The 20,113-nt window shown below is 45.8% G+C and overlaps 1 protein-coding gene across 2 annotated transcripts in view; it reads left to right on the top strand.

Annotated features, from left to right (window-relative positions):
* The first annotated feature begins 5,169 nt into the window (after positions 1 to 5,169).
* Positions 5,170 to 20,113, top strand: part of LOC127577213 (cadherin-5-like) — a 51,100-nt gene continuing 36,156 nt past the window's right edge. Inside the window, exon 1 of one of the 2 annotated variants that reach the window (XM_052028201.1) lies at positions 5,170 to 5,357. The gene's annotated coding sequence lies outside the window, so the exon portion shown is untranslated. Of the gene's footprint in view, positions 5,358 to 17,626; positions 17,831 to 20,113 lie in introns of those variants that run through there. The other variant, XM_052028202.1, reaches the window with a different exon arrangement.

The raw sequence follows: 20,113 nt of genomic DNA, 5'->3' as shown, positions 1-20,113 counted from the left end.
CAGCTCCTGTATCTCATGATCTTATGGTATTTCCCATAGCCCTCAACCCCCTGATCTTTCAACCTTCACTTTAAATACTTCCAGTGATCCAACCCCCTCAGCCCTGGAGTAGGGAGCTCCAGAGGTTCACCACCCACTCTGAGAAGAACCGTCTACGTACCCCACGTCATCTGCCTTGTCACGCCACACCAATAACTTCAAGCTGGCTCTCTCTAATTAATCTGCATTTCCAATTAACTGATAATTCCGTCCTTGTTATTGTTCCTGGCACTCTCCCCATTGCCAAGTACATGCTGACTGGTCAGGGGACACGAGTCAAAAATAAGGAAGTTAACTAAGAAGGAAAGTCATGTGGGGTGGTGAGGAAGTTAACGGGTAGTTAAACTGAGGGATAAGTTACTGGGCAGGTCATTGAAGCAGACGATTAAATGGGTTCAAGAGACAAAGCAACGAGTTTTGGAGAAGTTTGGGACTGAGGAACATGGTCAGAGCTGCTGTGGAAGGAAAGGAATTGTCAACGGTTCGGGTCAAGACCCTGCATGTGAGACCCTAGCGTGACATTAGAAAAGCGCTAGGCTTGCTGAGCTAGCTGGCCCCTCTTTTCATCGCTTTTGTGATGATATATCCCATGGCTACAGGAGGAGGGCAGAGGCTGGATATCCTGTAGTGTGTGACTCACCTCCTGACAGCCCAGAACCTTTCCATAAATGGATAGAACCATAGAACAATACGGCACAATACAGGCCCTTAGGCCCACCATGTTGTGCCACCCTTCAACCACACCTAAGACTATCTAACCCCTTCCTCCCACATATCCCTCTATCTTAAATTCCTCCATATGCTTATCTAACAATCTCTTGAACTTCTCCAATGTCCACCATCTACAAGGCACAAATCAGGAGTGCAATGGAGTACTCTCCACTTGCTGAGATAAGAATGGATCAAGAAGCTTGACACCATCCGGGGCAAGGAGACCCACTTTATTGGCAACCCATTAACCACTCTAAATACGCACTCCCACCCTCACCAGCGCACTGGGCCTGCAGTGTGCACCCTCTACAAAATGCACTGCAGTCACTCACCGAGTCTATTCCCATAGCACCTCCCAAACCCACCTCCTCTATCAGCAAGAAGGACATCGCACAAACCAGCTTCCCCTCCACTGACTCCGTCTACACTTCCCGCTGCCTTGGGAAAGCAGCCGACATAATCAAGGACCCCCTCCTGTCCTGGTCATTCTCTCCTCTCCCATCTCCTATCGGCAGAAGATACAGTAGCTTGAGAGCACATACTGCCAGGCTCAAGAACAGCTTCTACCTCACTGCCTGGCCTATAAAGAGAGGATGGACAAACTAGGGATGTTTTCTCTGGAGCAACAGAGGCTGAGGGAAGACCTGATAGAAGTTTATAAGATTATGAGAGGCATAGACAGAGTAGACAGCCAGCATCTTTCTCCCAGGGTCGAAATCTCTCATACCAGAGGACATGCTTTTAAGGTAAGAGAGGGTAAATTCAAAGGGGACGTGCTGGGCAAGTTTTTTTTAAACAGAGAGTGATGGGTGCCTGGAATATACAGCCAGGGGTGGTGGTGGAGACAGGTAACATAAAGGCGTTTAAGAGGCTCTTAGATAAACACATGAATATGCAGAGATATGGACATGGACCATGTGCAGGCAGAAGAGATTAGGTGTCTTTTGCTTAATCAGTTTGGCACAACATCGTGGGCTGAAGGGTCTGTTCCTGTGCTGAACAGCTTCTGCCTCACTGTTATCAGACCCTTGAACAAACCTCTCATACACTAAAGATGAACTCTTGAACTTTTGACTTCCCGAACAATGTCATCGACACCCTTGTACTTTGTCTACCTGCATTGCATGTTCTCTATAACTGTAACACTATATTCTGCATTCTGTTTTCTTTTTATGACCACAATGTACTTATGTATGGCATATCCGTCTGGTGGCATGCAAGACAAAAGCCTTCCACTGTATCTCAGTACATGTGACAATAATAAACCAATAGAAAGGCAGCAAGTGCAGGGGAACACCACCCCATGCAGGTCCCCCATCAACTCATAACCTAACCCCAAGTTATTGCCATTTCTTCATTGTCACTGGGTCTAAATCCTTCCCAACAGCGCTGCACCAGAAGGGCTGCAGCAGTTCAAGAGGGCAGCTCATCACCACTGTGTCAAGGGCAACTAACGATATGGAATAAATGCTGGCTTTACCAGTGATATCCAGAACCTGAAAGATATATATTATTTGCTTGTCACAAAATGGAAGCTCATAAACATGGAAGCATAGAGTCGTAGACCAATACAGCACGGATATAGGCCCTTCAGCCCAACCAGTCCATGCCGACCATGGTGCCCAACCATCTAGTCCCAATTTCCTGTGTTCGGCTCATATTCCTTTAGGGCAGGCACAGTAGTGTAGCGGTTAGCGTAGCGCTATTACAGCGCCAGCGACCCGGGTTCAATTCCAGCCACTGTCTGTAAGGAGTTTGTACGTTCTCCCCGTGTCTGCATGGGTTTCCTCCGGGTGCTCTGGTTTCCTCCCACGTTCCAAAGACATACAGGTTAGGAAGCGTGGCAACACTTGCAGACTGCTCCCAGAACAATCTGTGCAAAAGATGCATTTCACTGTGTTTTCGATGTACATGTGACTAATAAAGATGTCTTATCCTATCTTATCCAAGCCCCGCCCCGCCACGTACCTATCCAAGTGCTTCTTAAATGACACTACTGTACCTGCCTCACCCACTTCCTCTGGCAGCTCGTTCCAAACACTCACCACCCTCTGCATGAAAAAGTTGCCCCTCAGATCCCTTTTAAATCTTTCCCCTCTCACCCTAAACCTATGCCCCCTAGTTTTGGACTCCCCTACCCTGGGGAAAAGACTGTTACCGTCCACCTTATCTATGCTTCTCGTAATTTTAAACATTTCTATAACGTCTCTCCTCATTATCCTAAGTTCCAAAGAACAAAGACCTAGCCTGGCCAACCTCTCCATATAACTCAGGCCCTCTAGTCCTGGCAACAATACTTCTTTGAACAAAAATAGGAGTGTAATACTTCTGTGTCCAGTTATGTTTTCACAGTCCTGATACAGGGTTTCAACCTGAAACGTCGACAATTCCTTTGCCCCCACAGATGCTGCTCGACCTGCTGAGTTCCTCCAGCAGATGTGTGTGGCTCCATGTTTCCACAAATATAGTTTATTAGGGGAATACAAGGAGAATGAGGAATAGGTTTAAGGGTAGAGAGATGGAGGGATGAGAATGGACTGGACTCACCAGACTCAAGGGCTCAGAAGCACCATGGGGAACACAACTCACAGATGATATGCTCGGTGATCATTTCATTCATTTCCCTGAAAAACTGCTTAAAAGAGAAATTATAAACACAGAGATAGCCCCTGATGACAATTTACTTGAATTTCATGTTCATATCATGCTGCACTTTGGGACATCAAATGTAAAGGGAAAGTACACGTTAATGGCAGGACCCTTAATGGCGTTGATGTACAGAGGGATCTTGGGGCCCAAGTCCATAGCTCCCTGAAAGTGGCCGCTCAACTTGAAACAGTGATAAAGAAGGCGTACGGCATGCTTGCCTTTATTAGTCAAGGCATTGAGTTCAAAAGTCAAGAAGTTACGTTGCAGCTTTATAGAACTCTGGTTCAGCTGCATCTGGAGTATTGCATTCAATTCTGGTCGCCCCATTACAAGAAGGACGTGGAGGCTTTGGAGAGGGTGCAGAGGAGGTTTACCAGGATGCTGCCTGGATTCGAGGGCATGTCCCATAAAGAGAGGCTGGACAAACTAGGGATGTATTCTCTGGAGCTGCAGAGGCTGAGGGAAGATCTGATAGAGGTTTATAAAATGATGAGAGGCATAGATAGGGTAGACAGTCAATATCTTTCTCCCAGGGTCGAAAAGTCTAAAACCAGAGGACATGCATTTAAGGTGAGAGAGGGTAAATTCAAAGGGGACATGCGGGGCAAGTTTTTTTTTACACAGAGAGTGATGGGTGCCTGGAATACACAGCCAGGGGTGGTGGTGGAGGCAGGTAACACAAAGGCGTTTAAGAGGCTTTTAGAGAAACACATGAATATGCAGAGATATGGACATGGACCATGTGCAGGCAGAAGAGATTAGGTGTTTTTAGCTTAATCAGTTTGGCACTGTCATGGTTCCGAGTGCTGGCCCTTGATTCGGCCCCATTGATGGAGCCTTGTTGTGCAGCACATGGATTCCGTGCACCACTGATCACATAATGACACACACCTGATTCCCATCAGAAGACTAGCATAAGAACCCTGGTTTCACTAGCACTAGTTGCCAGAGTATTGGTCAACCATTGGGTATACTTTATATCCTGGCTGCTTAGAGCTGGCAACTCCAGAGCAGTCCTGGTTTTGCTGCTTCCCCTAGGAAATCCTGCTTCTGTGTTGGGACTCTGCCTCAGAGTCCTGAGGCAAGATTCCTTCTGGTCACTGCCTGTGTTTGGTTCTGAGGAAGCATCCTGACTCCAGTCTCATACTGGTGTGCTGCATTTGGGTGCTCCATGACCTTGCTCTTTGTTTGACATTGTGACAGGCACGACATTGTGGGCTGAAGGGCCTGTTCCTGTGCTGTACTGTTCTATCTTCTGTACCCATATTTCCTTATCTCATAGAAAGAGATTGTTCAGCCCATTGAGTCATCTCTCAAGTTAATCCCAATCACCACTGTTTTTTCCTGTAACTTTTCCTCCTCATTCCCATTAATTCCACTGCCCACCTACACTGGGCCAATGTAAAGTAGCTAGCACACTGACCTGCATGCCTGTGGGAGGAAACCCATGCGCAACAGGAAGACCATGCAAACTCCACACAGACAGTGCTGGAGGTCAGCATCAAACCTGGGTCACAGGAGCTGGGACTGCCCCTAAATTGAATTGATTAGCCTGCATCTCTCTCTCTCTCTCTCTCTCTTAGTTCATGTAACAAGCAGCTTCCCCAACCTACTACACTACATGCAACAGAACTACTTAAATTATTTTTCTGGAAGTCAAGAGGCTACTTTAGGATAATTGCACTCAATTTATCTGGTTTCCGACACTCTTGGCTCTTGCTCTGCCTATCACAAATGTGTTGGACAATGGCAGGAAATGAAGTGAATGGCAAATAGGCTGGGTCCCTCCTGCAGCAGCCTCTGGAAACTGGGAGCTGCACTGTGACCACACAGGTCAATTCTGAGTACAATTACTGCAATCTGCGGGAGATATTTTTTTTCCTCTATGATTCTTATTTTTGGATGCAAGCTGCACTACAAGGACTGAACCAAACTGCGAATAGTGATTTTAAAAACAGGTAAGCAAACTTCATTCAAAAATCAACTTGGCTGTTGTATTGGAGGGAATTCTTTTTGGTGGAGACTGGGACACTACTGGAACAGAATCCAAAGCTTAACTTTATTGGTATTTGTCCTGGGAGCGTGTGATGGGATGGTGTAGAGGGAGCTTCACTCTGTCTGACCCTGGGAGTGTGTGATGGGACAGTGTAGAGGGAGCTTCACTCTGTGTCTGACCTGTACTGCCCTTGCCCTGGCAGTTTTTGAAAGGGCAATGCAGAGGGGGGTTCGTTCTGTAACTAATCTGTGCCACCTGTGCCCCAGGAGTTGAGAGATCTTTACTCCATATCCAACCGATGGTCTCCCTGCCCTGGGAAGTTTTAATGGGACAGTGTAGAGGTATCTTTGCTCTGTACCTAACCTACCTGCGCTGGGAGTGTGTGATGGGACAGTGTAGAGGGAGCTTTACTCTGTGTCAAACCCTGGGAGTGTGTGATGGGACAATCCAGGGGATATTTACTTTGTGTCTAATCCCATGCTGTTCTCTGCCCTGGGAGTGTGTGAAACTGATTTTGATTAGGAAGTCTCCCTGCTTGGTCCACTATTTATCAAAACATGAAGGCATGTATTAAAAACAAGATCAAGACCGAATGGGACTCTTTGCCCTGGCTGGCTGTGTTGTAAGGTTCTCTAATACAGTCCATTTACCTTCTTAACTCTGCTTGGGCACAAACGTGAAAAGGAAGTTCTCCTTGCGTGATTTAACATCCAGCTGCATCATGATTCTTGTTAAAAGCTGGGATCACCAGCATTTCTCAAAGCTGGAACAGAATCCGTTTCTGCATCCTGGGAAATAGAACGTAGATGGAAGCAGATTGTCTTGCTAACGGAAAACTAAAGGTAGAAGCTAACGGGTCTTAAGTTAATGGCAAGTTGTAATGAGCAGCGTGTCACAGAGGTCAGTGCTAAGACTTTGACTTTTTACAATTGATATTATACCAGTGACTTAGATGAAGATATCAAAGGTGCAGTTGTTAAATCTGCTGATAATGAAATAAGTAGGAAAGTAAGTTGTGAAGGGGATCCAGGAGGCTATAAGTGGATATGGATAGGTTGAGTGGGAGAAGACTTGGCAAGGAGTATAATAGAACAGAATACAGCACAGGAACAGGCCCTTCAGTCCACGATATCTGTGCCAAACACAATGCCGAAATAAACTAAATCCCTTCTGCCTGCACATCCATATCCCTCCATTCCCTAAATATTCATGTCTGTCTAAAAACCTCTTAATTGCCACTATTGTATCTGCCTCCACCACCACCACCCCTGGCAGCCCGTTCCAGGCACCCACAACTCACTGTTAAAGTCTGCCCTGCACATCTCCTTTGAACTCTTTTTTTTTCCCCCTTCTCACCTTAAACACGTGCCCTCTAGTACTTAACATTTCTACCCTGGGAAAGAGACTGACTGTCTACCCTATCTATGCCTTGCATAATGTGATAACCTTTTATCAGGTCTCCCCTCAGCCTCTGACACTGGAGAACATACAATCAATGGGAATTGCATAAGAAAAACTATCAAAAAAGAAACCTATTTTTGAAGTTTTTCAACAAAAGAAAAACAGAGCAGATGAAATGTTAGTCCAGCCAGCTTTAAAAGACTATTGTTTGACCCCCCAACTTTCAGCTAAGGGTGCTCAGGACCCTATTGTGTTCCTATTTCTTTGTCTAAACGACATACCAACTCCCAAGCACAGTATAATTGGAATCCCATTCACTTACCAGAATGTGTGGGAAGCAAAAAAACTGAAAGGAAGTGAGCAATAAGAATAGATTACTGAGTTAAACAGGAAACTCCTCAGATGGCGAAGGTGGTGCCAGTGCTAGCAGTTCTGTCTCAATGAGTTGCTCTCATATCTCAGTTTGGCTGCTAAAGCCCAACTTCAAAGAGTGCATAATTTGACGTCCCCAGTTCTGTGCTGAGGGAGTGCTACATTGTTGAAGGCATCATCTCAGGTCTCTCAGCTGGAGTTAGAAGATCCTTTGACACTATTTCAAAGAGGACAACTTGGAATGTCTGAGAATGAGGGGTGACCTTATAGAAGTATTTAAAATTATGAGAGATGTAGATGAGGTGGATGGTAAGTCTTTGCCCCAGGGTAGGGGAGTCCAAAACTAGGGGGCAGAGGTTTAGGGTGAGAGGGAAAGATTTAAGAGACCTGAGGGGCAACTTTTTCACACAGATGGTGGTGAGTATATGGAACGACCTGCCAGAGGAAGTGGTTGAGGCAGGTACAATAGTATCATTTAAGAAGCACTTGGATAGGTACATGGAGGGGCGGGGCTTGGAGGGATATGGGCCGAATGCAAGAAATTGGGACTAGCTGAGTGGGCACAGTGGTCGGCATGGACTGGTTGGGCTGAAGGGCCTGTATCCATGCTGTATTAATCTAGAACTCTAACTCCTTTGACCCCTGGGCCAATCTTTATACTTCAACCATTGTCACTATTTATCACACCACTGTTTGTGGGAGCTTGCTATGCACTAGTCCACTGCTCTGTTTCCTCAAAACAAGAAAAGGTATTTTGTTGGCTGGAAATGTTTTGAAAGGTCTTGAGGCTGTGAGGGTGGAGGCTTTTCCTTGTCCAGGAATCCACAAATCAGACTTTGGTGCTGTGCATTTAGCAAGAAATGAGGCCTGATCTTAGCCACTGCCTGAAAGCTGCTTGGTTGCTATGGGGAAGAACAGAGCAGCTGATCATTGGCAAATCTGGTTGGGAGCAGGTGTTGGGCAGGGTTTCAGAGCAGGGAGGAGACAGGGCTTCAGATGTTGAACCTACCCCTTGAGACACTCTTGCTTCTCCTGGCCTCGTTATCTTTTACAGTGGAGGTCCTCCCTGCTGGATTCATCAGCGCAGGTGGATATCTCCACAGCATCAGAGTCTGGTGCCATCACATCCAGAGCAGCAGATTGGCCCATCTATCCCATTAACCCACCTTGCCCACCTCCACCCATTGACCTGGGTCAAGGGCTCCAATTGACCCCAACATCAGCAGCCTTTTGAGGGAGAGAGGTCCCTCTTTCTACATCCCTGGATGTGGAAAAAGAACTCCTTATTTTGCAGCCTAGCTCCAATTCCAAGCTCATGTCCCCTAATTCAGGATTCCCCAACCAAAGGAAGTTATTTCTCTATTTATCCTTATCATTTTGAACACCATGTAGATTAGCTCTACATTAAAGTGCCGTTACAGCATGTAGTTAGGAAAGCTAACAACGTTATTGTTTATTGCTAGGGTAGTTGAATACAAAAGTAGGGTTGTTATATAGAACATTGAGACTACATCTGAGGTACTGTGTACAGTATTGGATTCTTTATTCAAGGAAGGATGTAAATGCATCGGAAGTGGTTCAGAGAAGGTTTACTGGACTGATACTTGGAATGGACAGGACGTCTTAAGAGGAAAAGTTAGCCGGGTTAGGGAGTTTGTTAGAACCACAGGGGACTTGATTGAAACCTACAAAGTCCTGAGGGCTTTTGATGGCTTGGATGTGAAAAGGATGTTTCTTTTTGTGGGAGAATATAGAAATAAAGGTCAGAGTTTTCAAAATCAAGGGGTCACAGATTTGAGACAAATGAGGTGAAATCTTTCTCCCAGAAATCATGAATCTCTGTAACTCCCTCAAATGGTGGATGAATCAGAGTCTCTGAACATTTTTGAAGCAGAGGGAGAAGTTCTTGATCTGCAAGGGGTGGGGTGGAAGATTACCAGGGGTAGGTGGAAATGCAGAATTGAGATAGGCTACAGATCAGCTATGACCTTATTAAATAGCAGAAAGTTCTCAAAGGGCTGAATGGCCTTCTCTTCCTAATTCATATGTTTTGGATGACAGTCCAAACTCAATGGGAATAAAGTCATGTTTCTACATAGAATGTAGAACAATACAGCACAGGAACAGGTCCTTCAGCCCACAGTGTCTGCGCTGAACCTAATGCCTGAGTATGGAACTGCTCTGTCCGAGACTGCAAGAAACTGCCGAGAGTTGTGGACACAGCTCAGCACATCACGGAAACCAGCCTCCCCTCCATGGACTCTGTCTACACTTCTCGCTGCCTCTGTAAAGCAGTCAACATAATCAAAGACCCCACCCTCCCCAGACATTCTCTCTTCTCCCCACCTCCGATTGGGCAGAAAATACAAAAGCCTGAAAGCACGTACCACCAGGCTCAAGGACAGCTTCTATCCAGCTGTTATAAGACTATTGAATGGTCCCCTAATACAATAAGATAGACTCTTGACCTCACAGTCTACTTTGTTATGGCCTTGCACCTTATTGTCTGCCTGCACTGCACTTTCTCTGTAACTGTAACACTTTGTTCTGCATTCCATTGTTTTACCTTGTACTACATCAATGCACTATGTAAAAAAATTGATCTGTATGAATAGGTTGCAAGATAAGTTTTTCACTATACTTCAGTACAAGTGACAATAATAAACCAATTCCTATTCCAATTAATGAATAACTTGATTAACCTTCCACAGCACTGGGGTTCACCGCCAGTCATAGTCATCGAGTCATAGCGCAGAGAGACAGGCCCTTCACCCTACCGTGCCCATGACAGCTATCAAGTGTCTATCCATAATAACCCCATTTGGTCCATAGCCTTCTCTGCCTTGGTGATTCAAGAGCTTGTATAGATAAATGTTGTGAGAGAGTCTCTGCCTCCACCACCTCTCAGACAGTGCATTTCAGATTCTTAACCCCTCCCCAGAAGGGAAAAATTTCTTCCTCAGATCCCCTCTAAACCTCTTGCTCCTCACCTTAAAACTATGCCCTCTAGTTTTAGATACCTCTGTTAAGGGGAAAGGTTTCTCACTATCTGCTTTATCCATGCCCCTCATAATTTAGTACACCTCTATCAAGTTCCCCCCTCAGCCTTCTCTGCTCCAAAGAGAAACCAACCCAGCTTATCCAGTCCCTTCTCATATCTGAAACATTCCATCCCAGGCCATGTTCTGGTGAATCCCCTCTGCACCCTCTCCAGTGCAGTCACATCCTTCCTATAGTGTGGTGACCAGAACTGTGCACAGTACTCCATCTGAGGTCTGACCAGTATTTCATAAAGTAGGAGCATAACCTCCTTATTTCTGTACTCAATGCCCCAACTAATGAAAGCCAGTATCCCATATACCTTCCTAACCACACTGCTACCTTCATGGATCTTTGGACATGTACACCAGGTCCCTCTGGCCCTCAATACTCCCTTGGACCTAACCATTCGTATTGTTATCTCCTAGCCTCATTAATACTTCAAGTGTGGCTTAACCAATCTTTTATAAAGTTGTATAATGACCTAATGGAGACTAGAAACTAGACAATGTTTTGTTGAAGCTACTAACCTGCTTAAAATGAATGGATTAGCACAGAAACTTCATAACACTTTCTTCCAACAATTCATTTGTCACTGGAAGACTGTGAATCAACATTGGTGATGAATAAACTGGCATCATTTATGTCTTCTCTCACTAGGGAAAAAATAGAAATGTGGGAACATCATTTTGGCCTTTAGTTGGTTCAGTGATACAAATCCTTCTGTAGCTTGACAGTATGGATGCAAAGACCATTTTCCCTTGGTCACAGTTTTGTAATTAGAGATCGACCATTTTGAAACAAGTTAATTTAAGTCAAACCAGCATAGGATTTATACTACGAATGGTGGGGCACTAGGGTGCATAATGGAACAGAGGAACCAAGGAGTACAAGTGCATAATTCATTGAAAGCAGCATCACAGGTAGGGTGGTGAAAAAGGCATTTAACGCACTGAGTATAGGAGTTGGGACATCGGGTTGCAGTTGTATAAGTCACTGGTGAGGCTGCACTTGGAGCACTGTGGACAGTTTTGGTCACCCTATTATAGGAAAGACGTGGTTAAACTGGAAAGAGTGCAGAGAAGATTTACGAGGATGTTGCCAGGACTCGAGGGCCTGAGTTACGGGGAGAGGTTAGCCAGACTGGGTCTTTATTCCTTGGAACGTAGGAGAATGAGGGGCCGACCTTACAGAAGTGTTTAAAATTATCAGAAGCATAGACAAGGTGGACGGTAATAGTCTTTTCCCCAGGGTAGGGGAGTCCAAAACTAGGGGGCAGAGGTTTAGAGTGAGAGGGGAAAGATTTAAAAGGAACCTGAGGGGCAACTTTTTCACGCAGAGGGTGGTGAGTATATGGAATGAGCTGCCAGAGGAAGTGGGTGAGGCAGGTACAACAGTATCATTTAAGAAGCACTTGGATGGGTACATGGAGGGGCGGGGCTTGGAGGGATCTGGGCCGAACACAGGAAATTGGGACTGGCTGGGTGGACACCGTGGTCGGCATGGACTGGTTGGGCCGAAGGGCCTGTATCCGTGCTGTATTACTCTATGACTCTAAGTTTATGTTATGAGAGTGCTGGATTCCCATTGAGCTGAGTCTCGAACATAGTCAATGAATGAACATCTACAAACCTGACGATCAAGAATTCCAAAGTAGTCATGACCCTGAGAGGAAGGGTCTCTGTGCCCCCCTCCTGGTTAACCAGCCTTTTATTCCGAGACCATGATGAGATTATGATCTTCTTGGCAAACTATCAAATCCAAAGAGAAAGTAAAACACACCACGCCCTGTTACTTCAGAGTTGATACCCACCTTCCCCTCTGGTATGAATAATATTGTGTGGGACAATCCTATTGCTGGGAAAAGCTCGTGAATCCATCTTGAAGAACGGACTGGTTTTAGTGGAATTATGCAGCAAAACTTTCTCTTTGCTAATGAGGTGTCCTCAGGAATCAAAACTGAAAACAGAAAATAGTGGAAATACTCAAGTGGGTCAGGCAGAACTGATGAAGTCAGTGCCAGTGACACCCCATCCCTTGGGAATAATCCTTGGTTGTTGGCAGAAAACAAATGCCACAGTTTGGGCTGACATTTGTACTGATTAAGGAATACAATGGCAGCAATGTGCTCAATATTTATTTTTAGAAATGGCAAAAGACAAGTTACTCCTGCAATATGTTTCCAAGAAGGACAAGGGCAGCAGCTGGAAGGAACACCACCATCTACAGGTTCCCCTCCATCTTCTCGGTTTGGGGATATAAAATGAGATATCTTTATTAGTCACATGTACATTGAAACACACAGTGAAAGGCATCTTTTGCATAGAGTTTTCTAGGGGCAGCCTGCAAGTGTCGTCACACTTCCAGTGCCAACATAGCATGCCCACAACTTCCTAACCCGTACGTCTTTGGAATGTGGGAGGAAACCCACACAGACACAGGGAGAACGTATAAGCTCCTTACAGACAGCGGCCGGAATTGAACCCGGGTCACTGGCGCTGTAATAGCGTTGCGCTAACTGCCACACTACTATGCCTGCCCCATGTTCCTGTTCCTTTACTGTCACTGGATCTAAATCCTGGAACTCCCTCCCTCTTCACTTTTGTGATGATACATAGCACGGCTACAAGAGCCCAGAGCTTGGATGTCCTGTAGTGAGTGACTCACCTCCTGACACCCCAGAATCTTTCCACTATCTACAAGGCACAAATCAGGAGCGCAATGGAATACTCTCCACTTGATTGGATGAGGTAAGCTTCAACAACAGTCTCAAAGCTTGACACCATCCAGGCAAAGAACCTCACTTCATTGCATCTCCATCAACCACTCTCAATATGCACTCCCACCATCCCAACGCACTGTGGACACAGTGTGCGCCATCTACACATTGCACTGCGGTTATTCACCCAGGCTACTCTGGCACCTTCCAAACTACCAACCAGGACGAGGGCAGTGGGCACAGGGGAACACCACCCTGCTGCAGGTTCCCCATCAACTCTCACCCCACCCCAATTTTGTTGTCCCTGAGCCTAAATCCTGGAACTCCCTCCCCAACAGCGAAGTGGGAGCACCTTCACCAGAAGGACTGCAGCGGGTCAAGAAACCATCTCACCCCCAACTTCACAAGGGCAATTAGGGATGTGAAATAAATGCTGGCCTTGCCAGTGATGCCCAAATCTTATAAGTAAACATAGAAGTAAAACAGCCCAAATGCGCTATTTTGCAAGCAGTGTTGAACAACTGAACGTCAAAACAGTTAACGTCACATTTAGTTTAACCTGGTATTTGTTATTCGGGACATTTGCTCTATGCCAACTCCAGGTTTTCTCCCATCCCTCACCCCATCACCTTCTATTCCTTTCTTCCACATGTTTTTTCCAGCTTTCCCACTTTTACCTTCTCATTTTCCATGGTCTCGTCACTCACTGGAAAAGGATCTGATGAATTCCTGACTGCATTTAGTGTTGACTGTCTCACGTCCACCGATCCTGCTTCTAACCTTTACACACAATTGGGGACACCTTTCAAGAGGCAATGCTGATGGCTCTGGGTCTTCAGGGGGAGAAGAATATTTGATGTTCCTTGAGGTGATGTTCCTTTCATAGACTGGTAATGGTTCAGTGTTCCCATTGTTGAACCACCTCGCTACTGTTTAATTGGCTACTTTAGCTCCTGAGCAGGTAACACTAACACACACATAGCACAGCACAGGAGATCATTCGGTCCATCAGGCCCAGGCTAGCTGCCAGCAGAGCAATCCCATCCACCCCATTCCCCCTCTACTTGTTCCCCAGTAGCCCTGTAACTTATTCTCTCTCGCATGCCCATGAACTCCTCTTTGATTCTATCCCCACCCACAAACACACAGTTTAGTGGCCAATTAACCTACTAGCACATCTTTGAGGAAACTGGAGCACCCAAGGGAAACCCACGTGGTCACAGAGAATGTACGAGCTCCACGCAGAAACCACTAGAGATGAGGATTGAACCTGGGTCTCTGGAGCTGGGAGCAGAAGCACTAACTACTGCAGTATTGTAGCACCCATTGCATCTTATTACATCTGCACTGCGGATATGACACCACAAACAAGATCTTGAGTGCCGTATGTGGCAGCCAGTTTATGTTGATGTCACAAGAAGATGGCTTGCTTTTGGCTTGAGGTGAAAAAGCAACAAGATGCTGGAGGAACTCAGCAGGCCAGGCAGCATCCGTGGAGAAAAGCAGGCGGTCAACGTTTCGGGCCAGGACCCTCCTTCATGACTGAAAAGAGGAAGCCCAATGTATGGTGGGGGGGAGGGAAGAATGCAGTGATAGGTGGACAAAAGAGGGGAGGGGGGGTGGGCACAAGGTGGTGATAGGTAGATGCAGGTAAGAGACAGTGATGGGCAGGTGCGGGGGAGGAGAGGAGAGCAGATCCACTGGGGGATGGGTCAAAGGTGTGGAGGTAGGTGGCATGGGGGGAGGGGAAGAAGAGACAGAGAAAATATGGCGAGGAGAAAAAAGAGAGGCTAGGAAAGGGAAGAGAAAAAGAGGCAAGGTGTGGGGTGCAGGGTTTGGTTTACTTAAAGTGGGAGAATTCAATGTTCATGCCGTTGGGCTGTAAGGTCCCAAGATGGAGAGGTGGAGAAAAGCAGATGGTCAATGTTTCAGGTCAGGACTTTCTTCAGTACTGAATGAGAAAAATCCAGAATCCAGCATCTAGATTCCAGCATCTGCAGTCCTTTGTTTCTCTAGTTTTAGCCTGAGGTGTAAATTTCCAACAATAACAATGCAAGCTACTGTAACACGTGGACAGGACTATCGTCCGTTTGTGGAAGAGCATAATAACCCACGCCTTCTGTTAACACTGTACAATAATAGTAGTCACAGCACTGGGCTGGTAATCCAGGGACTCAAACTAATAGTCAGAGGCATGAGTTCAAATCTCACCACAACATGGGAATTGAATTAATTAGCCTAGAACAAAAATATTAGAGCCAGTAATGGTGACAATTATACTAATCAGATTGTCATTAAAAACTATTTCAGTAAAGTGCTTCAGGGAAGGAAATCTGCCATCCTTACTGGATCTGGTCCATAGGTGACTCCAGACCCACAGTAATGGTCTCTGCAATAACCCAGCAAACTGCTCAGTTCAGGGGTAGTTAGGAATGACCAATAAATCCCAGTCTTGCCAGCATTTCATAAACAAAAACAGAAGCGGCACACTATAAGCTTATTCAAGAAAGGATATGTGCTGATGGAGGCAGTCCAAAAGAGAATCACGGGGTTAATTCCTGGGGTGAGAGTGTTGTCCTATCACTAGCAGCTAAAGATAGAACATAGAACAGTACAGCACTGCTCAGCACGATGTTGCGCCAAGCTAATTAAACTAATGATGCCTAATTATACTAATCTCTTGGGTCTACACAATGCCCACATCCCTCCATTCTCTGCACATTCATTGGCCTGTCTAAGAGCCTCTTAAACGCCTCTATTGTATCTGCCTCCACCACCACCCCTGGCAGCACAATCCAGGCACCCACCACTCTCTGTTTAAAAAAAAACTTGCCCTACACATCTCCTTTGAACTCCCCCACCCCCACCCCCCCCACCGCCCTCACCTTAAATGAATGCCCTCTAGTATTAGATATTTCAACCCTGGGAAAAAGATACCAGCTGTCTACTCTATCTATGCCTCTCATAATTTTATAAACTTCTATCAGCCTTCGTTGCTCCAAAGAAAACAACCCAAGTTTGTCCAGACTCTCCTTATAGCTGATATCCTCTAATCCAGGCAGCATCCTGATGAACCTCTTCTGCACCATCTCCAAATCCGCATTCTTTGTTTAGGAGAATGAAGGGTGATCCTGAGAGGACAATACAGGGTAGATATCGAGATGTTTCCACTGTGGAGAGTGGTACAAGGGGATGTAGTTACAAGATTAGGACAGTCATTTAAAACTAATGTGTGTAGAAACTTCTGAGAGGATGGTGAATCTCCGGAACTGTCTACCCTGGAGGGATGTAGAAGTTAGATCATTGGGGGTATTTAAAGAGAAAGTTGAAAGATGAGATGAATTGTTGGCTGTGGGGAACTGGCACAGAAAAGGAGGTGAGGCTTGAGGTAGATCAGCCATGAGCATATTGGGAGAGCCAGTCAGGATTACGTGCAGAGCTTGAATTTTTCTTTTTTTTTGGTTCAGTTTACAGATGTTTTTCAGCCTTCAATACAGTGAGCAAAATTGGTTAATTTTATGTTTTCAAAAATCTTCATTTATTAAGATGTGTCAACATTCCGTGTTCAAATGCACAACCAAATTAAAATAACAGCTGACTGCAAACCTTAAGATTAATGTGTTCCACACTTTGTAATCTACGCCCTAGGTTTAGGGGAATCCCTGCAATTTATCAGACACATTGATTGGCCTTAACTCCGACTTAGAAACAGAAAATGCTGGAAACACTCAGCTGATCAGGTAGCATCTGTGGAGGGAGAAACACAGGCGCGTTTGATGTCTCTGAGCCTGTACTCAGTGGAGTTCAGAAGGATGAGGGGGATCTCATTGAACCCTATTGGATACTGAAAGGCCTGGATAGAGTGGATGTGGAGAGGATGTTTCCATTAGTAGGAGAGTTGAGGATCTGAGGGCACAGCCTCAGAATAAAGGGATGTCCCTTTAAAACTGAGATGAGGAGGAATTTCTTCAGCCAGAGGGTGGTGAATCTGTGGAATTTGTTGCCACAGACGGCTGTGGAGGCCAAGTCATTGAGTGTATTTAAGGCAGAGATTGAGAGGTTCTTAATTGGTCAGGGGGTTAAGGGTGAATGGGGTTAAAATATGTCAGCCATGATTGAATGGTAGAGCAGATTGAATGGTAGAGCAGACTCAATGGACTGAATGGCCTAATTCTGTTCCTATATCTTATGGTCCTATAAATAGAGTCAACATTTCAAGTCGATTGACCTAAAACATTGGCTTTGATTCTTTCTCCACAGATGCTGATTGACTTGCTGAATATTTCCAGCATTTTCTGTTTTTATTTCAGATTTCCATCCTCTGTAGGCTTTTGCATTTCAATTGGCCTAGCTCCGCTCGTTTCAAGGAAAACAGCGGGCTTTAATCTTGGTGCTGGCACTTATTCAAAAGCGCGCAGGAGCTGAGGCCTGCCTCTGCGGTATCCACCAGGAAATGGGTTTAGCATCGAAAGTAACCCACTGGTCACACTGATATCTCAGCGGAAAATAACATGCTCTCTGCAAAACGTACAAACAGTTCTAGTGGGAGGAATGCCAGAAAAGCACAACAGAGATTTTCCCAGCTAAATAGCAGGAAGGGTGTGTTAAACAAGCAGCACTTTTTTAAAGCGAGGTTCAGCTCTGGACTATATCCTGAACTGAGTAAGTTTGGATACAAGAGGACCATAGGTGTTGTTTGAACATCTCCCTTTAAAGTGATCCTTCTCAAAGCTATGGCTCGTATCCTCGAAGGAACACAGCTTTGGAAAAAAGTGCAAGCATCTGCAGGTCAAAACAACCACAGCAAAACATTCCAGCAAAGGATCAGAGAGCAGGATATTGCTTTGTTTGTCTGCTTATGACAGGAACAACAAGAGACCGGAACAGAAGTCGTCCTGATAGAGGTACATAAGATTCTGAGAGGCATTGACCAAGTGGATAGTCAGAGGCTTTTCCCAGGGCTGAATTGGTGGCCACAAGAGGACATAGGTTTAAGGTGCTGGGGAGTAGATATAGAGGAGATGTCAGGGGTAAGTTTTTTACTCAGAGAGTGGTGAGTGCGTGGAATGGGCTGCCGGCAACGGTGGTGGAGGCGGATACAATAGGGTCTTTTAAGAGACTGTTGGATAGGTACATGGAGCTGAGAAAAATAGAGGGCTATGGGTAAGCCTAGTAATTTCTAGGGTAGGGACCTGTTCGGCACAGCTTTGTGGGCCATAGGGCCTAAATTGTGCTGTAGGTTTTTCTACGTTTCTGTGTTTCTATTTGGCTCCTCAAGCTTGTTCTGACAGTCAATATTGTCATGGTTTATCTATAAGCCCAGAAGATATGGGAGTAGAATTAGGCCAACAGAGGACAACTATGCCTTTTCTATCTCCTGGTGTACTTTGTACCCCACATCCTGACTACTACTCAGAGGCCGGAACACAACTCCCATCAGGGACTTTTTACCTTTGCAGTTCTTCAACTCTACCCCAAAGTTTCTACGTCTTCTGATCCTATATCGCTTCTTGCTGTTGATTTTATTTCAATTTTTTACCAACAGCGCCACCCCTCCCCCTCTGCCCACCTGCCTGTCTTTTCCATACGATGCATATCCTTGGATGTTTAGTTCCCAGCTCTGATGGTCCTACGCCACGTCTCCGTGTTGCCCACAACATCCTACTTGCCAAGTTTGATCTCTGCTGTAAACTCAATAACTTTGTTTCGTATACTGCATGCATTCAAACACAACAATCTTCAGTTCTGTATTCACTGCCCACCTTCTCAAAGTCGTCCCCATGTTACCTGAAGTTAGATTCCTAACCCTGTGCCTTACAGACTTGCTATGACAGGGAAGAAGGCCTTTCGGCCCTCAGGTTCCATGCTGGTCCACATCAGTCCATCTTAATTCCCTGTCACTCACATGCCCATTCACTCCCTTTATGATTCTCCACACTGGTGGCAATTGACACTGGCCAATTAACCCAGCAGAACATTAAAGGATAGTGAGAGGAAACCGGAGCACTGGGAAGAAAGCCATGCTTTTATAGGGAGAACATGCAAACTCCATACAGATAGCACCAGATGTCAGGATCGAATCTGGGGTCGCTGGAACTGGGTCGCCGGAGAAAGTGTTACTAACTGCCACACAATGAAACAACCCCCTCTGATCCCCAAATTCAGCCTTGAATACACCCATTCACTGAGCCTCTTGGGGTAGAGAATGCCAATGATTCATAACCGTCTGGATGAAGAAATTTATCATTATCTCAGCCCTAAGTGGTTGACTCCTTATCCTAAGGGAATGACCCGAGTCTAAACTTTTCAATCACTGCTCTCCACTATTGGAATTGGTTTATTATTGTCACTTGTACCGAGGTACAGTGAAAAACTTGTCTTGCATACCATTCATACATAGTGTATCATTTCATTACATAGTGCATTGAGATAGTACAAGGGAAAACAATAACAGAATGTAGAGTAAAGTGTCACAGTTATGGACAAAGTACAGTGCAGGCAGACAATAAGGTGCAAGGCCATAATGAGATAGATTGTGAGGTCGAGAGTCCATCTTATTGTACTAGGGGACTGTTCAATAGTCTTATAACAGTGGGATAGAAGCTGTCCTTGAGCCTGGTGGTATGTGCTTTTAGGCTTTTGTACCTTCTGCCTGATGGGAGGGGGGAGAAGAGAGAATGTCCGGGGTGGGTGGGGTCTTTGGTTATGCTGGCTGCTTTCCCGAGGCAGCTTGTTTTAAGCTGCAAAGAAGAGGGAGAGGGCGAAGAGACATCGAATGACACCAGTGGCGTATTGGCTGAAACTGGGTGGTCATAGAGTCAATGAGTTATACAGCATGCAAACAGGCCCTTCAGCCCAACTCACTCATGCTGACCAAGTTGCCTCTTGAGCAAGTCCCATTTCCCCGCGTTTGCCCATATCCCTCTAAATCCTTCCTATCCATATCCCTGGAGACACCAGAGACGGCAATCTGGAGCAACAAACAAGATGCTGGAGGAACTCAGCGGGTCAGGCAGCGTTGTAGAGGGAAATGGACGGTCGACTTTTCGGGTCAAGACCCTTCATCTGGGCTGAAGGACAGAGGGGAGATAGCCAGTGTAAAATGGTGGGGGGAAGGGGTGGAGCAAGAGCTGGCAGGTGATAGGTGGATCCAGGTGACAGGCAGATGGGGAGGGGAGGGTGGGAAC

The sequence above is a fragment of the Pristis pectinata genome, chromosome 13 (genome assembly GCF_009764475.1).
Source record: "Pristis pectinata isolate sPriPec2 chromosome 13, sPriPec2.1.pri, whole genome shotgun sequence".
Lineage (NCBI taxonomy): Eukaryota > Metazoa > Chordata > Chondrichthyes > Rhinopristiformes > Pristidae > Pristis > Pristis pectinata.
This window is presented reverse-complemented; position numbering and strand designations above follow the sequence as displayed.